The 20185-nt window shown below is 37.0% G+C and overlaps 1 protein-coding gene across 1 annotated transcript in view; it reads left to right on the plus strand.

Annotated features, from left to right (window-relative positions):
* Nucleotides 1-20185, plus strand: part of LOC146451870 (uncharacterized) — a 51973-nt gene that overhangs the window by 22255 nt on the left and 9533 nt on the right. The window contains exon 2 of the mRNA XM_085098556.1: nt 19909-19980. The gene's annotated coding sequence lies outside the window, so the exon portion shown is untranslated. The remainder of the gene's footprint in view (nt 1-19908; nt 19981-20185) is intronic.

Raw genomic sequence — 20185 nt, forward strand, 5'->3', positions numbered from 1 at the left:
GTTGAATGACACGTGGTTACAACTCTTTAGTCTCCCTTAAACCAACCACTTTTTCTTATCAAAATATTGGTTTGTTAATACCTACTTTAATCAGTATGCTAATAACAGTTTGAATTGTGTTGCAATAGGAAAACTAATCGCAATAAAGGAATTGGACCTGTTCTTACGTTAGACGTCTTTAACGGATTTGAAAGAATGGATTATCTGTAAGTTACTTGAAAAATACAGGTGGGAATAGATGAACACTGGTGGGAATTGACATCTATTAAAATGCTCCATCACATTATATAGCACAAGTTATATTTCGGTGTTTTGCATGGTTCATCACTCCCCGCCACCCTCCCTCCCCGAAGGCATCCAGGTTTCCATAGCGCTGGAAAGCGGAAAGCGTCTACAAGAAATCGAATAAACAAAATGGGAGTCCAGATGTGAAGTCCCGGCTGAGAACGGCATCAAGTTTGACTCGTCTGTGCCTTGTGGGTGAATACGACACTGCTGGCAATTTATTGTTCCCAGAGGATAGCCTAGCCGGGTATTCTACATATATACTACTGACAGCACAGTAACGGCATAATGTTGTCAGCCATGTGTGCCTCTCTCGCTTTCTTCCTTCTCCTCGGCCCCTGCATCTTATGATTTGGAATAGGAGAGATGCCTGGAGATGACTCACATCCAGTAGTGACACATTTGTATGATGGACTTTGCGTGCATAATGCCATTAGATAATGCCATTGCCATGCATAATGTCTTTATCCAATGTTAATTAGTTTTAAGTTCTCAGTAAATGAAAACAGCGTTTGGAAGCAAACTGAATTACAAAAAAAAAACAGTGATAATAATATTGGTAATACTTATAATAATGATAATGATAGTGGTAATAGTTATTTTTATATTTCCATAGAACCATGGTAGGCTGCAGCCTGAGGTACATCGAGAGTGGGAGTTTTCGATCGATGAAATATTTAAGCTACATGTAAGTAGACCAGCTATTAAAAAAAGGGAAAGCTTTGCGTCTTTCCTAATTTTGTTTCTTGTCCCAAGGTCTGCTCTCTTTAGTCAGGTTTACTCTTTTGACTTTGCAACAGACCTTCAAAAGGTAAATACCCCCAGAGTTTTCCTAATGTTGTATGGAGTGTACTCTAAGTGACTTCTTGTGAAGCTGTCATTTATTCGGAGTTTTTCTGGTACCGACTTCATTGTTTTATTTAACCGCAACGCGTGCGCAATAAACAAAAAACGTCCCATTACTGGCCCTTACATATAACGCGTTATATCTTGTGTCCATCTATTCCCTTATCTTCCTCTGAGGTTTAGGTGCCGTTCCCTTAAAGTCCCATTAAGTATTCTTTTTTTTTTTTTTTCATTTATTTATTATTACACTACAGCACAATTATTACATGACGTATTACATAACAGTACAGTTACAACAATGACATATTACACTACAGTATAAAGGAAGGAAAAGATTAGTATACTTGTAAAGGTTCAAGTCAACAAACGAAAACACCAGAAAAGGACGAAAAAAAATACACTGCATTTGTCGGAATAAAAATTGGAGAAAAAAGTACACGGCTTAAGGAGGCGTAACTGAGAGTGTCTAATTTTATTTTCATGAGAGGCAAGGCACTGGAGACAAATTGACACATTCGAGCACCGAAAGGAGGTTAGGAAAGTTGTATTTCAGGGTCCCTAAACTGTATTTTGCCGGATCCGAATAAAATATCTTCCGACTAAGAAAAAAGAGGTGCATTTTATTATTATTTCTGAAAGAATAAGGCTTTCAGCCTAATGTTATGACTGGGGTAAGGTTGATAGTCTCTAAATCTGTCATGCCCTTTTCAGTAATAAGCCATTGCTTGCAAGACGTCGCCTCAAAAAAGATAGATTAGATTGCAAAAGCTGCACACGTTATTTTCTTTCACGACTATTTTCTAACGGAAATCATTTGTTGCCAGTTTTCTGTGTAGAAATTTGAATTGAAAAGTACTTTTTAGTTTCGTTATTTTTGTGCATTATTTCTCGTGCAAAGTCGGTCAATTGACTGCCAGTTTCGTCGTTTCGTGGCTGTCTAGTTCACAATCGGTGGACCATTTTTGCAGACTCCGGAGAGTAAATTGTTGTTTCAAAAAACAAGCTTTTTGTATATATCTTATTTGTCTTTTGAGATTTTAAAAACTTTGAGAGAGCTGCTTTCCAAATGGCCTTTTCTATAATTTGCCAGATTAATTAGACTATAGAAGGTGATGTAATTTGTTTGAACATCAAAATGTTCTTTAAATTCATGGAGAGGAAAGTTATTGGTCTGCGATGGTTTACAGGTCTCTGCACGGGTTGGCTCCAAACTAGCTTAGTTCTAAATTTGAAAGGCGAAAAGTCGCATATAACCTAAGGGACTCTGAAAATAAACTCAATGTTCCATTACCCCGCACAAACTATTAAAAACAGCTTCAGCTGTAGTGGCGCCATTCTCTGGAACAGTCTTCCTTGTAACTTAAGGGAAGCAGAGTCCCTTGGGCAATTTAAACGATTACTCAAAGAACTGTAAGGCACGGCATTCGTGGAAAGCAGCGTTTTCTTTTCATTTAAATGTTTTTATTACAATAGTATTAGGCATTTTTAAAGCTGACGAATTTTGTACCGTGGATAAATAAAGATTATCATATCATATCATATCATATCATTGCGGTTTTTCATTAAGTGTGTGATTTATTAAAAACCTTTCAAGGACCACGATTTAAAGAATACCGGTCTTTCTTGTACCGTGTGATCATTGAAAGGAAATCGTTGACAGAGTTCACATTGACATGTTCATAATTTTGGAAGAAAAAGTGTCAGAAATCTTTAAATATTTAGAGGAGTCGTTTTTCTTGAGGATCGGGCCACCGAACTGTCGAGGTTAAGAGTTAAAAATGACTTATCATTTTAACGTTACCGTCCGACCAACAAATGTTCAATGTAAAAGATATTTTCCAACAAAGATCTAATTTTTATTGTGTTTTAAAGCTAGATTTTTAAACTCTTTGTTTCTATGGAAAATTGAGGGCACGTTTGCACTAACAAACAGCACCACCAATCGTTTCTTAACAATACTTAGCATACATCGTAACTTAGGAGGGCTTCGTGAATCTGGTCTCTGGTTTTTACTGGCATCGTACGACCAAACTTAATCAATAAAAAGATCGCATAACAGCCCATCTCTTGGAAAAGACAACATTGCAAGGGTAGCCATAATCACTAAATGAGTTGAAAAAACACCTGAGCTTTTTCTGTAGTCGTTATTTAGAATGACCCCGACGTGTGCATAACCACAAGTAAAAGGAACTTCCTACACTTCATTTATTTTTAGTACTTTTCTCGTTTATATAGTTTAGATAATGCTGTGAATGTTTTCTTTAATTTGATTAATTTTGATTGTGTAGTTGTTAGCAACTTTAGTATTTAAATAATTGTTCCTCAAAAGCCCCATTGGGGAGGTAACAATAAAGTATGTATGTATGTATGTATGTATGTATGTATGTATCACTGCTAAAGGAATAAAGGAAAACATTTCGCGTGCTTTCGTTTGCGTTTGCGCTCATATCTAACGTAAACATACATCGATACCGTTTCTTGGTTCACAAAAGCGATCTTCGGCTTGCAGTTATCACTTGAGCTTTTACTGTAATAGTGTTATGAAGTGGAATTTCATTATTTAGTAATCTAGAGAGTTGAGGCATTTTAGTTGCATGACTATATTTAGTATTTTAACAATAGCTCTCGAAATAAACATGCCTGACAATTCTTGCTGACTTTGGCTTGGCCACCGCATAACATCCAGTCATTAGTGTGTTGTCTATGAGCTGTCGCTCTTTCATAATAATAAATAAGATATTTTAACATGGAGCCCACGTCACAAAATGTGGTTTTCAGTGAGGCCCTGCATAAATCTAACGTAAGAATACAAAAAAAAAATTACAAATGTAGCTATCTAAAAGATAAAAAGTAAAAAGGATAAGATCGATAAAAGAGTCTACATGTTTTTAATAAGACGTCTAAAAACTAAAAAATTGGAAATGTTCCTAATGCCGTCTGGGAGAGCATTCCAGTCATCTACCGCATGACAAAATGAAGATTTTCAAGATTTTCATTGGATACCTGTTATTTTAATATGTGGCCGTGTAGGTTTATTTGGGTTTTCGTAGTTAAGTGGTAAATTCTGTAAGTACCCACGGTCAGTTAACCCAAACATGCCTACAAATGAGAGTATTAAATTGCCAACATTCGAGCTTGTAGTTAGTTATTAGTTCACAGTTGTCAGTTCTAAGTTCTCAGAGTTAGTTGCAGGTTGTCAGTTGTCGGTTCTATTAGAATTGTAAGAAGCAGTTTATCAATTCGTGTATCAATTCGTGTAAAGAGAAACCTGACAATGTAATCAGAGTCTTATCAGTCTTGGTACCTCACCGCTTAAAGCCAAGCGAGTGTTCAACAATAGCAACCTCGATCTTGTATGTACACCGGGCGGCATGTCCTATCACTGTTTAATTTTAATCTCACCGTCTAATGTTCCCACGACATTTGTGTGCAACTCAGCTGAGAAACTACTGACGAATTCGCACTTGATATAAATTGCATTTACCACTTTGTTATCAATAATAATGTAAACGTTTGCTTGCAGAGACCTTTCGGAAAACTTGTTGACTCGCTTACAGCCGGGAGCATTGGAAGGACCTGGTGATAAAATGATTACTCTGTAAGTAGCTCCACCTAAAACGGCCTTCTTCACCTCGAAGAACTAAATTTTAATATTATAATACAATGCCAAACAGCACTGTTTATTTTTAGAAGAAAATTTATTATAGTCTAATAAATGCAAGGTAAAACTCTAACAAAAGTCTACTTTTGCAATTTTTTGACCATTTTACTTACTGAAATTTCATGTTAAAATGAAACGGAAGGACTTTCTAGCCGTCTATGGCAAAGTGAGGAAAAAGACTTGCGCTGCTATTCGTGTAGTAATTGATGTGTGTAAAGGCCTAATCAAAACAAAACAAAAACAAAAAGACAGAAACCAAAACAAACAGATAGGGAAAAATTTTTCCACTTTAGAGCGAATCTCTCTTGTATCCTCGTATTCAATTTTTATCTGGAAACAGAATGAAATCAACTTCTCCAAGCAGGTAGATAACAAATATGAAAAAAGATCAAAGAAAATTAACTTTCTTAAAATTTTCTGATTTCAATTTTTCACACCTCAGACTGTGTTCGAAATCAAGTGACGAGATCGTGAATTTTGCAGGCGTTCCCAGCTGTTGGTTCTGGAGAATACAGCTCATTCAAAACTTCCTAATTTAACTAGTTATACACGATAATCCTTCACTTTAATTATATGATTTGTTACAATCATAAGCTTTAATTCCTGTAATTTATTACTTTATTTAGAGCTTACGATGGCAAAATATCATATTATAAACTTGTAGAGTCATCGTTAAAAACTAATTAATTAGGAGGTTTTTGAGTGATCTGTAATCTCCAGAACAAACAGCTGGAAGTGATGCAAAATTCACGCTCTCGTCGCTTGGTTCGAGAACTGCCCGAAGGTCGAATCAAAATATTGTAAGAAAGTTAAACTTATCCGATCTTATTTCATATGTGTTACCTATTTGCCAAAAGAAGTTGATATGAGAGTTATGAACGAAATCTATTGCTAGATGAAAATTGAATATGAGGATTTTAGGAAGAGTCGCTCTTCATTCCAGGAAAATGTAACCGGCCGATTACGTGTGCACGCGTAGCCTATCGGTATACTTAAACTTTTTAAGTTGTCCTATTTTATACCATATGTATTTTACCATTGCTTTCCTTTCGATTTTTTCGGGTTTTTTGTTTTTGTTTTTGTTTTTTGTTTTTTGTTTTTTGTTTGTTTGTTTGTTTGTTTGTTTGTTTGTTTGCTTTGCTTTGCTTTGCTTTGCTTTGCTTTACTTTGCTTTGCTTTGCTTTGCTTTGCCTTGCTTTGCTTTGCTTTGCTTTGCCTTGCTTTGCTTTGCTTTGCTTTGCTTTGCTTTGCTTTGCTTTGCTTTGCTTTGCTTTGCTTTGCGTTGCTTTACTTTACTTTACTTTGCTTTGCTTTGTTTTGTTTTGTTTTGTTTTTTTTGTTTTTGTTTTGTTTTTGTTTTCATCTTTTTCTTTTTTGTTGTCCATAGGTTTATAAAAAACAACGAGATTAGGAATATAGCCAATGGAACCTTCAGAAAATTTATCAAACTCAGTAGACTGTAAGTAAGTCTTAATGCTATAAGTTACAAATAACTTACTTAGCCAATAGCCCACTTTGAAAAAGAGTGATGGCCTGGGTCGAGAGTAACTGCCCAAGTGATTGTGGGATTGTTTGGGGGGACGATGGCTATTGTAATCGTCCCCCCAAACAATCCCACAATCGCTTGGGCAGCTACTCTCGACCCAGGCCATCACTCTTTTTCAAAGTGGGCTATAGTTACCTGCATTTAGTAAAAACGCTTGTGTACGACACTCGGTGTTTGCATTTCATCTTTCTCATTTCATTTCCGAGATCAATATGTTTCATCTTTTCTTATATACCATCCTTGCTATACCATCCTTATTTACCATTTTTGATCTTAGCACTTTGAAGGATGAACCTAGTAAATGACGTGACTCGTCACGTGTCTCACAGTAGCTCAGTGGTCTGAGTTTTCTGTCATGGGTTCGATTCCTCTCGCTGGCTTGAATTATTTCTGCCTTCCACGCTCGTTACATGATGTAGCTAATTTTTTTTCTCACTTTATTAACGAGCCCAAAACATTCACCACCTTTCTTAACATATTCCTCCAAACTTTGTCGAACGAAAACGTTTAGGAAGGTTGTTAAAATTCTTCATTTGTTATTAGGTAGATTCTTAAATCGATATGGTGACCACAAATCTGAAATCGCCCTTTAGTCTACACGCGCGATTTAAAACTGCAATTGGAGTGCGACAAAATTACATGTGTAAACAGACCTTTCTAAAGGTTTAAAATACTGACAAAAACATGCCCATAAGTTTTCTTGAATATAAAGAAAAGACATAAAAAATGTTTAAAAGATGACCAGTAAGTAAGTACCGATGAGAAAGAAGACCAGCTGAAAAGTAAGCAAATACATGTGATAACACGATAAGCACAATTGATGAGTGTGTTTTTTGATCATTTCGGACCTTCAGATCAGAGTACGAGTACAACTTTCAAATTTCAAATCAGTCACATCCCAGAACTCTCGCTCCTTCCCGTTGTTTACCAGTACATGAGTAGACTCTAGAAACAAGATTTTTGTGACAAGCCATCATCTAAACCACGCAAACCAGATTTGAAAAGTCGTACTCGCACTCAATCTCTTACTCGTAGTCAAATCTGAAGGTCCCAATCTTCTTACCACAGACGTCTGGATGGAAATCTGCTGACGTCAGTGCCCGATTTGACAGGCCCTTCTCATTTCACATTTCTGTAAGTATCCTGCAAATAAATCACCTTTACTTTCACACCGTCATTTAAAATGCACCTCATGGCCAAGTTTATATTTAAAATATTATATGACGCCAATATGTTTTTGCTTCTCTTATTAATTTGTTGTGTGTTTACTGCAAATTATTTTCCTTTAATTTATACCAATTGTTTTCTCCTATGAAGATCGGACTTGGCGCGCTCGGCCAAAAATGATCATCTTACATGTCTGTGACGTGGTAAACTGTTATAAACTTGGGCAACTGTGGTTTTCAAAGGAGCTTCTCGGTAGAAAGGGAACTTATTGTTTGCTTGGGGTCCAGAATTGTTCCGGGATCGTTCTTTGTTTTAAGTTTACTGTGTGAGCGTAGTTCCCAGTCTCCTACCTAGCCCAACACAGTTATTTGAGTGTAGTTTCCATAAGTTAGCCTCGGTGGAGGTAGGTAAGTGAACTGAAACTATAAGGTAGGCATTTCCATTTTTTAAACATTTTGTTGCACATATTATGTATGTTCCCTTCACTAGCCCCAATTTAGCTTCTTCTTTTTTCTTTTTCTTTTTGGACAGTGATCTGAGCAGAAATCGTATAACCAACATATCCCGTCTCGGGGAGTCTAGAGTGATACATTTTGGGGATCTGTAAGTACACTCAGCTCTTACTGTCAGATAATGTCCTACAACCAATCATACGCTTTTTTGGAATTTGAAGCAATGTACAAAAGCTTTAAATAAAAACCACCATATGAAAAAGCTCTTTTTCATAAAAGAATTTCACATTTCACCTCAGCAGTCGAATTCCACGTCCCTGCCGAGACGTTTTTCTACGGGTATTCCGGTTTTGTCCTCCCCTCAAAAGCCAAAATTTTAAATTCTAGTCCGATAGGGAATCTGAGGGCGGCAAGTTTGTTAGTCATAACAGATTTTCAAGTGTCACCCTCGTTTAAGAAAAACGCTTTACTTATTTATTTATTTATTTATTTATTTATTTATTTAGTATCTTGGTATCACGTTGCGCTGGCGCATTGTTTACCATTGAATTGCAAATGCTTTTTTTCTGGTGACCATCAAAAGGAGTTGTTTTATGATACAGGCGAATGTTTTCTTTACATCAGTTTTACAACAAAAGATGACCAGTTCTTGGTGGTTTCCACCGGATAGACGATGATGATGATGATGATGATGATGATGATAATGATGATGTTAATGATTAAATTTTACGAATAACTTTCTTTTGTGATTCGCGATAACTTCTTTAGGTCACTGGCTTATAACATCATCGCCCATCTACCAAGCCATTTGTTCCGGAAAATCAAGGTGTTAGCAAATCTGTAAGTTAAACAAAGTAGCCAAAAGTCTATTTTACAGTTGTGTGCGTAGAAACATGGCCTTTGAGTGGAAGCGAGGCTGAACTTGACTTTGTCTTGATGCAAGACACAGTGCTTTAAGCTTTTTCATAAGTAAATGAAAACTGGTTAGCATAAGCACAACACGATTTGCATAATTAAAGTAGGGAGGTTTGTATAAAAGTCAACTCCAGCCTGGCTTCTTTTCAAAGACCAGGTCACTAAGTAAACAAATGTAAAATTGACTATTCATGGCCCTTAAGAAGTAACGATTGCAAAGCAACCTGAAAGTACAAGATTCAAGGCGTTCTTCTGAGAGCATAAACACATGATGATTAATATTTTCCTCTTCTTAGACTTCAAGGCCACCACTTCGTGTTGGCCCCTGGGTAGTTCAAATAAATGAGTTTATCCGGCGAGGTTATTCATAGAGCACGAATTTGATTTTTCACTTGGTTTGGTTGTTCGTGAGTAGGTTATCCTTGACAACTTAGCATTTAAGAGCAATTCTCCAGGAAAGTGAAGCAAAGTTGGAAATGAAAAATTTTAACCCCTCTTCAATTTTTGTGTGTAGGTAGGTTACCTTGGGGGATATACCAAAACAACCATATTTGGATCGGCAGATGTATCGTTGCCATGGTAACCGCACTATATGACGTCGGCCTCGGGACCATGTTTTGAGCAAAAGTTCCACTCTCAAAAAGTAAAAGTAAACGAGTCTGGTTCTCGGGTGCATGTGAACCAATTCAAATGAAATTCACACAGATGTTAGAACCACTCTCCCAGTTTATAAAATTCGCCGTTACAATAATTTGGGTTTTATAAACAAGAAGAAAATGCTCGTCCTACTATGTTCCCTGTCAGCCACTTAGACAAGCAGGAAAAACAAGCACAACGATATTCGTTATTCCTCCGAAAGTACTCTTTCCACATAAACCAAATTAGCAGCAGAGATTACATAGATATTGACGTTTCTAACTATCAGAAAATCAATTTGGGGAAAACTATACTCTGGCCATGGGTGCTGAAAACACCTGGGACAAATTGCAAAAAATTGCAAAATTGGTAATTTTGAGAGCTCTAGTATTTAGCTCAAACAGGCTTTAGAGAGACAAAATCAGCTTCAAAAGTATCTTTTATCATCTTGTCTGCTACCTACATTTAGTAAATAAGGTTTTGGCCAACAAATTTGATGAAATATAAATTGATACAAAACCTACCTTAAGGGGTTGGGAATTTCTTCAGGATGCTTTCGTCGCGTGGTTCTCTCCACGCACGTTCCGTCTTTTTGACCAAATCTAGCGCAGACTAACAGTTACTCTCATCGAATATCCAGTTTGCTGTGTTGCTGTGTTTCAGACCAGGGATGATGATACAAGTAGCCCGCATACACTTGACAAAGAATAGTGGACAAAGTCCAAAACATGGTCGCAATGCTTGCGACTTCTGCCGTCGAGCACCTAAATTCATCAATATTATTCAGCCAGGAAGTAAACTAAATGTGTCGAGATCGATGTACAAAGCAAATGCATGCCTTTGAACAATCCAAAGTAACGTCTTTGGCTAAAATAGAGTCAGATATTGTGATAGTCGACAAGCCAAGAATGGTAAATAAAGTGAACGCATAGGCCGGAAGAGAAAAGATTGCTCTTTAGACTGTGAAAATGCAATTACAAATTCAGTTATGATAAACTATTCGTGACAAGAGAATGAAAAATTCGCGCGTGAAATGTTACATTTATTTACCTGCACGGCAAAGAATAAGATCCATTTCGTCGCTGATTTCATCACGGTTTATACTAAGTCCGTAGGCTTACACGTGCCTGGAAATATCCCTTTGAAATTGACTGAGTTTTATATTGTTTCCACTGCACTCAGAAACTGAAACTTCCCTTTTGGGATTTGAAAGAGACCAACTTTCCATTGTCCCGACCAGGATATTTTCCTTCGCACGACGATATGCAAATTTCCCTCACGGTGTTTTTGATCGACGGGACAAATTTACGTCCGGTCACCCCTCCCTTCACCAAAAAAAAAACAACAGAAAAAAATAAATAAATAAATAAATAAACAAATAAATAAATAAATAAATAAATAAATAAACAGAAACAATGCCAAAATTTGGGCAGGTATTAGGTACTGAATGTGAAAATTTATCGGCTTGGAGAGGACTTATTTATTTCTGGAGAAGAGGTGGGTCAAAAATTTCAACTTCGTAACTTCTAATGTGTACGCTAATGCCCCAGATCAGCGACGTATCTTACATGCAGGCGATCCTTAACATCCAATAAGCAATGAATTAAAAAAAAAAAAAACAAACAAACAAACCCAGGAAACATGGGTGGCTTATGTGGTTGCGTAAAACGATCAGTGAAGCGCTTTTATTTTGTCCTCCTTATTCACCACTGTAAAACAGTCATAAAAGCGGATCAAAAGTCGTCCTTTTATCCCCCTATCAATGATATATTGTACCAAAAATATCTAAAAAAGAGATAATGCCATTGCAACAATTAGCCGAAGCTCCAAAAACAAACAAACAAACAAAGAGCGCGTATATCGCATTCTAAACTACATCCGGTCAGCAGTTTTGCTACTCGCATTTCCGGTCTACATACGTTTGGTCGTAAACAGGTCGTAAACAACGATTTCTTCGCTTCTCAACCATGCACCACGGAATGTACGGCTCGATTTAGCCAAATACTTTATTCAGAATCGTCGCAGACATGCATTTGCTCAGCTGTGATCTTGATGCATCTACTTAACTTCCTGGATGGATTGTATTGATGAATTATTTCGATACTCGACACACGACTGTGTTTGACCTGTTCGACTGTTGTTTATTCGGGTTAATGCATCATCATCTTTGGTCTAAAAGTAGATGTTCGGCGAGGCTAGGCAGTTAGATTTGTCCTTTCCGCTAGAGTCTGTGCAAGATTTGGTTAAGAAAATGGAGCGAGCGAACTGAGGAGAGACCAATCCTATACGACAAAAGCATCCTGAAGAAATTCCCAAAAGTTGCAAGGTGGGCTTTGTTTTAATTTTTTTTAATCAAATTCGTTGGCCAAACCTAATCAATCAAATGTAGATAACAGATAAGATGAATGAAAAAACCTCTGAAGCTGATATTCTCTATCTAAAGCCTGTTTGAACCAAATACTGGAGACCTCAACATTTCCAATTTTGCAATTTTTTGGCAACTTGCCTCGGATGTCTTCAACACCCATGGCCAGAATATAATTTTCCCCAAATAGATTTTATAATATTTATAAACTTCAATATCTATGTAAGCCCTGCTGCTAATTTGGTTTATGTGGAAAGAGTACTTTCGGAGAAATAACGAATATGGTTGTGCTTGTTTTTCCTTCTTGTCAAAATGGCTGAAGGGCAACATAGTAATACGAACATTGTCTTCTTGATTATAGAACACAAAATACTCTAACAGCAAATTTTATAAACTGGGAGAGTGGCTCTACCATCTGTATGAATTTCATTTGAATTGGTTCACATGTATTCGAGAACCAGACTCGTTTATTTTTACTATTTGAGAGTGAATTTTTCGTTCAAAACATAGACCTCAGGCCGACCTGATCAAGTACGGTTTCCATGGCAACGACGCACCTGCCACTCCAAATATGGCTGTTTTTGTTCATCCCTCCAGGTAACCTACCTCCACACAAAAAATGAAGGGGGGTTAAAAATTTTCATTTCCAACTTTGCTTCACTTTCCTGGAGAATTGCTCTTAACAATCTTTTCCTTGAAAAATAGTCGTTGAACGCTCTAGACACTGTGTTTCTTTGTTGTTGTTGTTGTTGTGTTAATTCTGCAAAAACAAGTCAGATGTCCAAATTCCAGGTCTCCGAAGAGAAAATGACAAATGCCCGTAAGAGATGGCCACGCTTGGAATTAACTGTGCAGTCAACGCACATTCTTATAGCCAAATAAGGATTTATATATGTCCTTAAAAAGGCATCCGCTTGTTTGTTTGGTTTTTTTTAATAAAGTTTTGGCCATACGTTGGCTTCTTTAAATTCACTATTGCTTATTTGATTGACTGTTAACCTAGTTTCTCATTGTTTCGCAGTGATTTATCCTTCAACAGAATAGAGTCCATACCAGAGAACATGTTTCTTGGATGCCAGTATCCATTTCTTTTGTAAGTGAAAATAAAAATAGCCAGAGAAATAACACTACTTTTAGGAGCCTTTTTACCTGGAGCACGATGGTAAAGTTGAAACAAGTACTGAAAACAGGAGTTTTAGAAAATCATGGGAAAATTAAAATAAAAGTAATTCCAACTAAGTGAGAGTAACTGTATAATACACTGTAGCTGAGAGTGAATTTCTGATCGCCATTTGTGTCATTAATTTGTGGTAGCAGCATAACAGCCATTTGTGCCCTTCTCATTGACATTGGTTCAGTTACCGCCATTAGCACCCACGACTTGCTCCCGGCTGGACTAGTTGCTCATTTGGCAGAGCAACCCTTGATCAGATCTGGAGGTCGTGGGTTCGATTCCTGCTCAATGTTTTTTTATTCCCTCGTGGGTAGTCCCATTTCCTTCCCAGGACTAGCGCGCAGTGGGAAACTCATGGGTTCACTTTAGAACTGTATCATACCCTGCAGAGTTGATTACCTGATCCAACACTTGTTTTGCAAGTTACTTGAGTTTGATAAATAATATTAGGTCACCAGACGTTGTCAAGGGATGTGCGAAACACTTACCAACTATATTTGCAACACTGGAAGTTGGTAATTTAAGCAACAAAAAAAGCAAAGGTCAGCGAATTGAGAGTATTTATCGAAGTCTTCGTGACGTGCTTTTACCCTTGCTTTCGCTACCCTCTTTGCCCCCTAATGTTGACAACTATGTAAAACTTTATTGACTCAGCTACATTTTCCCTTTGTTTTTGGTTCTTAATCTTTCCAAGGAATTTAAACTTCAATAACATATCTCATATCAGCCGACAGACTTTCGCTGGACTGAGGAACCTAGGCATTTTGTAAGTTGGTTTCATTTTTGTGTGAATATACATCATTTCTGGATAATATTGATAGAACTGATAAAATTATTGCTTTACGGCTACTCAACTTACACGACCAAAACTGATTAATTTCTGAGATAAGTACACTTTGTCCATTTCCGTAAAATACTTGTTTCGATGCGGCTCACATCGTCTTCAGTTGTGAAGTAACAAATCAAACGCGAGAAAGCGTGTTTCATCAGATATCCAAACACTGAGAAGTAGGTTGAAAAAACGAGGCGCAGCCGAGTTTTTTTAAACGACTTCCAGGTGTTTGGATGTCTGATGAAATACACTTTCGAGTGTTTGATATGGCTTCTCAAATGATCAATAATTCTTGGAGAAATTCAAGGCTAAAGTTGGCAAAATTTTATGGTAATTAGGAACACATATCCAAACCACGGTCACGGCAGTGATTTTCTTTTTTTTCTTTAGATGAATTATTGATCAGTTTGAGAAGATATTTTCTCAAACTCATTAATAATTCATCACGAGGAAACAAAGAAAATCACTACCGTGACCGTGGTTTGGATATGTGATCCTAATTACCATAACATTTTGCCAACTTTGGCCTTGAATTTCTCCAAGAATTATTGATCATTTGAGAAGCCATATCAAACACTCGAAAGTGTGTTTCATCAGATATCCAAACACCTCAAAGTCGTTTAAAAAAACGCGGCCGCACCTCGTTTTTTCAACCTACTTCTCAGTGTTTGGATATCTGATGAAACACACCTTCTCGTGTTTGATATATTACGTGAAAAACCTTGAATATGTTGGAACAAAAAATACATGCATAATTAACTAAGATTACAAATGCTAAATAACAACGAATGAATGAGCATTTGTAATCTTAGTTAGTTATGCATGTATTTCTTGACTAGTTTGAGGGCGCGATCCTTCGGTAATGTCTGTGTCAGTATCATTTCAGACGTTCATGCCTGGCCAATGTGTAACTTGACGAAATGGTTGTCTATTTCTCATATAAACAGACTATCTAATTCAGTAATTGATTGACTTAGTTTAGTTCCAAATTATTTTTCTTTCTTTCTTTCTTTCTTTTCCTTTTCTTTTTACAGGATGATGATTAACAACAATTTGACGGTTATTCCCAAAGATACTTTTGCTGAAGTACCGTATCTGCAATCGTTGTGAGTAAACGGAGTAAAGCATTATTAGATCTATTACAGTTATTAGATCTTATGATCAGATGAATCTCCTCGTAAAGAATATAACACCGCTTTAGTGGCCGTACAGAACGTTCAGTTTCTTTAATATGTGTCAAGTTTCATAACACCATATTAGAGTTTGTTATATTCACATTTTTTCTATTGCACTGCTTCTTGGGTAAGTAATTATCCTACGAAGCGCAACTGTTTATTGTCATTACAGAAAAGAGCACTAAGAATAATAACACGATCAGGCTGGCGAGATCTTAGCGGACCATTGTTAAGTACATTAGGTATATAAAATATTTCCCAGATCAATAAACTACGATTGGGTGAGCTTGTTTACAAGCATCAAATTAATTTGCCTCCTGAAATATACGATTCTTATATTTTAAATATAAGGCACGTTTACCATTACCACACACGCTCGAGAACGAATCAAAATTTGTTTATACCGCGTCCCAGTACTAATCAGTACCGGACATTCAGTGTTAGATATGCTGCTGCTGATGTTTGGAACAAAATACTTCTAAACATCAAGAATACAGCATCTCTTCAAAGCTTTAGAAAGGATTTCAAAGAATATCTGCTATCATCCGAAGCGTGAGAGTGATTTCTTGGCTTTCTGCATAGTTCTTTATTTTATTTTTTTTCTTCTTCTCCATGACTTATTTGTTTATTATACTTACCTATGTTTGCTTATTTCCATGTATGCTCGCTAACTAAGATTAATTTAAATACAGATCACTTTTTTAACCACAGGGGTTTTCGTTCTCACACCTCCACATTGCTTTCTTCCTAATTCCTATTCTTTGTGTTTAAATAACATATGGAAATGAAGAAACTTGAAACTTTAACACTGGAAACGGAATCTTAAACAGAAAAAGACAAATGGAGCGCATTGAAGACCTTTAACAACTTTCAATAAAAATGCGACTTTTCTTGCACAATTACTGTTGCAAAACAACTGGTTGAAAAATGTTTCAATTAACATATCCGAGCACAAGCTGCATCTCAGCTTGATTTTAAGTAGCTTTACGTAGAAATTACAGTTTACATAGTAACTCACATGGTGTACGAAGCTTACTGTTGAGTTTCAAATAATGGTGGCCGAGAGATTTCCTCAATTTAACCCTCGCACCTCCCGAAATTCAACAACTTAGCCAAATAGAAGACCGAAAGAAAAACGCAGAAACCTGGTTTGTGGATGATTCGGGCCGAAGTTAAGAAAAAACTAACGCAATTTGTTTGAAAGTGAGAAAAATCTTCTGTAGCCAAAAATCTAAGAAGCGACCGAACACACAAAAAATGGTGTACGCCCGGGTACAAGAGTCAGCAAATGCTAGGCGACCGCGTCATTTTCGTAATGAGCAAACATTGAAGAATATTTATTGCACCAGACAGTTGAATTAATTACGCGCTGATCACTGCAAGATGACTTCTTTGACATTCTCAACGCAAAGATGTACAGCAAAGGAGTTGCTCGCCTATTTTATTATGGAACGTGAGTTAATTTTAGCGCCATTCTCGAAAGTTCAGCAGATATTTTTTTGGTGTTACTTAAAGTGCCCCTGACCCCTAAATTTGTTTTAAATTGAAATAAAACTCCTTTTGCTTTGGATCATTTTGGCGAAGAAATTTCAGCCATAGGACTTTTTCTCGATTTTCTGTGATTTTTCAAAATTCGTAAAATTGCCGCCGCTTTGGTTCATGGCCGTGAATTGAGGAGAATGGGTCTAGTTGTGGTCTGTGACATCAACCGGGGAAGCATTGTTTGACACTCGAAGAGGAAATTTAGTGTGAAAGCGGAGTTAAATGCCGGATAGATGGGTTCTAGTTAACTATAACAACACCGTGGATACACTGTGAATGGTTCATACGATTCCTTTCGTTGGCGATTTGTGCCCTGAAGCGAAGAAACGACGCTAAAATATAGGTGGACTTCGTGAAGACAAAAGGAGCTCAAAGGGAACCTACGAAGCACTCAGGACTTTGTTTGTAGCACTTCAAATCAGGCCCCAGTTGTTCAAAGAGCGAACAGTTATCTTTTATCAGGCGGATAAATCGCTATCCACAGGACAAAATTCCTCGACTCGCATCATTTCGTTTGTTCGAAGTTTATGATAAGTGTCATCCAGCCGCTATCCAACGGATAAAGTTATTCACAACAAGGTAGGTCGCATAACTTTTTTCTTATAATAATCCACTGGATAGAACCATCAAAAAAGAGATATGGCTGTTTTAACAATCAACAATTTAGTTGAGCAAATGAAATAACGTACTTGGAAAAAACTTTGAAATCAAAGAATCAAAACATGAAGAAAATTTTCTCACAACAATTGATCGACGTCATGATTGCTGGCATTTTGTTTTCTGGGAAAACCACCCTTTGATTGCTAATTGTTTTAACATTTGCATAGACTGGTCAAGTCTAGGGAAAGCTATCTTGGAGAACAGTAATGATCCTCCCTTAGTCCTTTGAGCCCCCAGTGGGGCATAGGGCCGCAGGCCGAACAGTAATGATCAGGGCCTCATTTTTACCTTCAAAGTTGAAATTAAGCGTTTATTATCGATCGCTTGACGAACATCATCGATCATCGTACGCACAATTGTGCGTTGGTCACTCGGCTCAAAACATTAGCTAGTGCTGCCTAAAAATTTGAAACAATGTAGACATTGTGGCTGAAAGAAGTGCAATCGAGCAATACGTTTTCACAGAACTAGAGGCTTACCGTTTTTTAGATGAACGTAGTCAAACGCTACATCAATATTTTGTTTCAGTTCGACAACATGCGGACCGCCGAGGAAACGGATCTTTGGATTATTTACACTCGAGGCGCTCTCGTTATTTTATCATTTTCCAATTGTTTTCAATGAAAACTGGTATGGTATTAAGAAGAATAAAATCGTAATACCTTACGGCAAGTCGTAGCATGTGTTATTTTTACAAATATCTCAATTTCCAATCAAGAAGAGCCGACCTTTTGAAGTGTAATTTCGAGCTATTTGCAGACACGGAGAAATGGTAACCTGCCGTTTCGCATACGAGTTGTTTCGCTGACGGACATTTCGCTAATGTCTTAGGTCAGTTCGTTGATGTATTTTATGGATAAAATACAACTTATATGTTTACAAATAAGGAGAAAAGTTTTTTTTCAATCTTGAGACTTGGGTATCAAGTGGGATTGTTCCATTCTAATTCTCCTGCCGGTTTCTTTCGAACTCATTGAACTTCAGTCTATAATGTATATTATATTAAAGCTTCGAATGTACATTTGAATAAAGGTAAGTTTCGAATATACGCTTTAAAAAGACTCATCTATTGCACTTTGCGTAAAGTAACTGATTGTAGCTCTACTGCATCGACGCAACTAGCCATAACGCAAGAGTTGATATGTAAACAAATAAGCGGCAAGAAAGGTACTAATGGCATTTAGAAAGCCCTAGTTTAAAAGGAGTGATCTATTCGTCTTGGCAAGCCTTCTCTGAGATCTATACAAGTGGAATTTAAGGAAAGAAACAGATAAGAAATACAAACTAGCTCAATCACTGCGGCCCTTCATCCGCTAGCTAACAAACAGCAGTGGACTTCCGATGAGCGTATTAAATTCTAACAGATATACATGTACTAAAGAAATACGCTTTATATCAGGGGATCCATTGACAAGGAACTTAACCATCACTGTATATGCTCAAGATATGGGGAAAGTAATAGAACTTTCACCCCACTCGATGGGAATTGCCTTTGATTTTGTGATGTCTGACACGAGTGCAAACTACCCAGAAGAATCCACTCATTCAGTGCCGATCAGTCGTCTCTCAAGCGACTCGACTCACAATTATCTTTGATCTCAATGTCGTAGTCAGGAATATAATCTAAGGCCTCTGAATTGATTGAACACTCAGAATTTGAACAACTCCATGACATTTCTCTTTCGTAATAAGTAAACAGGAGAAACGTGGAGTTTTTGCGTGGGTAGATGATCACCAACGAAGAGACAACCCGGTTCTCCGGCTGACGTCATCAATTTGTTGTTTGTTAGGACCCAGACCTCTCACAGCGCAGTGGTGAACGAGAACATCGCGACTTTAAAGTGCCCCTAACCCTTCAATTTGTTTTCTTTTGGTAGATTTCCATATCTGTGAAGACCTCATTTTCGAAAAATTTTTTTAGAAATATTGAATCCTTTTTTTTTTTTTACAAGCGCTAAAAGTTACTGAAATTTTTAAATTTTTGCGCGCTTTAAGCCCCGCTGGACAAATTTTTGTCTCGTGGCCTCATTAGGAACGAGCCAATGAGAAGCGTCCGTTATTTGACACTTTCTTAGCTGTGACGTAAGAAAAGGACAGCAGAAGGATTCAGAAGGACTCTTATGCATGCCGATTCTTTTCTCTACATTTCGAGAGTTGCTGCATCCAAAAACCACACATTTTTCGACCATTTTCTCTGTTTACAATTGAAGCATTACCGCGAATCTTCGGATATTTTTGCACGATGTCCTTTTCTTACGTCAAGCTCCATATTTGGCCGAGTGGGGGACTAATGAGAACGATAGGTGAAAATATCGACAAGACTGCCTTCACTTCTAGCGCTCGTAAAAAACAAAGGATTCAATATTTCTCAAAATTTTTTTTGAAAAATGAGCTCTTGAAAGATATGGCAATCTAGCAAGCGAAAACAAATTGAAGTGTTAGGGGCACTTTAAACGTCCATAGCAACGTGAGGATTTTATCAAATTTCTTAATTTTTGTTTTAATCATCTCCAAGTCGGTCACATTTTGTCATAATGCAAAAACAAATTTAGGGAAACTAATTCAAAGAAAGGACACCGTAAAATAGTACATAAAAATCCGACACCGATTTCTAGGTTGATATTAACTGAATATCACTTGTACCTGTTTTAGGTTTCTTCATAGCAATGCAATCAGGCATGTTCAGGACAAAGCCTTTAGGGGACTTCACTATCTTAAATCACTGTAAGTATTTTGAGTGTAAGAAATTTACGAATCAACAAATTTTTCGAAATGGATTTAACTATAAACTTTAACGATAAAAGAGAACGACGTTTCGACCGTCCGACGGTCATTTTCAAGTTCAAGATGAGAAGTAAAAATTAGCATGTGCTTATATACAATTGTGAAAAAACTAATCTCATTAATTGATTACTGAATGAAATGTGAG

The sequence above is a fragment of the Pavona decussata genome, unplaced genomic scaffold (genome assembly GCF_977016875.1).
Source record: "Pavona decussata unplaced genomic scaffold, jaPavDecu1.1 SCAFFOLD_383, whole genome shotgun sequence".
NCBI classification, from domain to species: Eukaryota; Metazoa; Cnidaria; class Anthozoa; order Scleractinia; family Agariciidae; genus Pavona; species Pavona decussata.